This window comes from Dromiciops gliroides, chromosome 2 (assembly GCF_019393635.1).
Source record: "Dromiciops gliroides isolate mDroGli1 chromosome 2, mDroGli1.pri, whole genome shotgun sequence".
Lineage (NCBI taxonomy): Eukaryota > Metazoa > Chordata > Mammalia > Microbiotheria > Microbiotheriidae > Dromiciops > Dromiciops gliroides.
Window position 1 is genome coordinate 48,143,524 of NC_057862.1, and position 2,419 is coordinate 48,145,942.

At 40.0% G+C, this 2,419-nt stretch overlaps 1 pseudogene; it reads left to right on the forward strand.

Moving 5' to 3' along the window:
- Nucleotides 1-852: 852 nt before the first annotated feature.
- LOC122740106 lies at nucleotides 853-1,341 on the forward strand (annotated as a pseudogene).
- The last annotated feature ends 1,078 nt before the right edge of the window (nucleotides 1,342-2,419 follow it).

Here is a 2,419-nt window from a genome sequence, read left to right on the forward strand (position 1 = left end):
ATGCTATCTGCATCCAGAGAAAGAACTGATAAATAAAAGTATATCTTGAATGATTTTACATATATATACACATTTGTGTCCAATGGTAGCCATCTCTAGGGTGAGAAGGAGGGAAAGGGAAGAAAAAAAAGGGGGGGAAAGGAAAATTACATGATAACTTTATTATATATTTAAAAGGAATAGCAAGTTGTACTCCATTATAGATTATTTTATTCCATAAATTAAAAATAAAATTAATTTTCAGAAAAAGAAAAAAATTCCAGATCTTGAAGGTGACCAAACCACTGGAGTTTACTAAGTGAGGATGGGGGTGGGGGTGGGGGTGTAACATGGTTAGACCTATAGTTTAGGACTAATTCTTTGCTGCTTGATCTTATAGCCCAGATCAGAGACTCCACTCCCTGGACCTATAATTTGAAAGAACAAAGAGAAACTCTAAAGACCTATGGCCCCTTTCTCACAACCCCATGACCTCAGGAGGAAAGAAGGAGCTCCTAAGACCCTTACCCCTTCCAGCAGAGCCTGAGTGAAGGAATCACCCTTTCACCCTCAGATGGGTAAGCAGCAAAAGCCCCCTGCCATTCACTGCTGGCTGTCATATTCTGGCTACCCAGTGGATGGAACAAGTCTGCTTTGCTTGATTCTACCTCTCTCCACTTGAATCATGGCCCCAGTTGGTCCCTTGTTTCAGAACTTATGACACAGTGGGGGGCTAGAGTCTTGTTAGTCTCAGCATCCTGTCCCTGCCAGAGCTTTAGGCTGTGAATAGTCTCTTTCCCTCATTCTCTTCAGCCCATCCCCTTCCCCATGTAGACCCAGCTGCTATTGAGCCTAGGTGGGTTCCCGGGCAAGATGTCTCTGCCAATTGGAATGTACCACTTGGCATTCGGTTATGATAATGCCCTGGAGGACCCCACACAAATGGCTCCCCCTTCATCTGGCATGTGCAGTAAGGTCCTGTGGGAAAAAGTCAGTCACTCCAGAGCCAGAATACAAACAAATTTCCAAAACTGAGGAAAGAGAATCTAACCCTCTCGACCTTCAGGGCCCATATGAGCAAAGTCCCAGTGAAGAAAGCCAAGGCTACAAACATCATCATCATAAATTCTCTTGTTACAAAACAGACACAACGGAGCATCCCATGTTTTGAGCAGCAAGCAGAGTTAAGAAATGATAGATAAAAGTCCCCATAATGGCCTGACCACAGAAGCCAAGGAGCATCATGTATCAGAGCCCATCCATAAATTAAAGTTGCAAAATGGTGATTTGACAAAAGAAGATAGACTCACCACTTCAAGGAGCATGCCTCATTCTTCTCCCAAACAAAAGCCCAAAGGCTAATTGACAAATGGATCTTAAACTCCATTGTCTGACCCAGATACCAGCAACATGGGTTCTAGGAATATATTCAGAAACCATCACCAATGGGGAAATTATCTCCATGCTGGCCAATCACCTACTGTTTCCTTGCTTCTTTGAATCCTATATGATGTATAATTGGGGGGAGGGGAGTGGGCCAACCCCTTTTTTGGCTCTCCCCTCTGCTGGATGACTTAATAAGCTTCTTTCTAAATTTAAAAAAGAAAAAAAAATGAGATAAAGGTATAGATAGTAAGTTTCACTAGTCAGCAAAAATAATACTAATCAATTTGAAAGCAATTTACTAAAATAAAAATATTTAGAGATATTTATACAAATTTATAAAATTCTTTTAAGAATTATTACTTTAAATTTGGAACTATGCCCAAAGAGCTATGGAACTGTGCATACCCTTTTGACCCAGTAATACCACTACTGGGTCTATATCCCAAAAAGATCATAGAAATGGGAAAAGGATCCACATGTACAAAAATATTTATAGCAGCTATCTTTGTGGTAGCAAAAAATTGGGAGTCGAGAGAATGCCCATCAATAGGGAAATGGCTGAACAAGTTGTGGTATATGAATATAATGTGCTGTAAGAAAGGATGAGCAGGCAGATTTCAGAAAAACCTGGGAAGACTTAAGTAGACTGATGATGAGTGAAGTGAGCAGAACCAGAAGAACATTGTACACAGTAATAGCAACATTGTGTGCTGATCAACTGTGATAGACTTGGCTCTTCTCAGCAGTGCAATGATCCAAGATAATTCCAAAGAACTCATGATGGAAAATGTTCTCCACATCCAGAAAAAAGAACTGTGGATTCTGAATGCAAATTGAACCATACTGTTTCTACTTTTTGGTTGTTGTTTTCTTCTTTTTTGAGGTTTTCCCCTTGCATTCTGATTCTTCTTTCACAACATGACTAATGCAGAAATATGTTTAATGTGATTATACATATATAACCTATATCAGATTGTGTTCTGTCTTGGAGAAGGGGGTGGGAAGGGAGGAAGGGAGAAAAATTTGAAACTAAAAATCTTATGGAAACAAATGT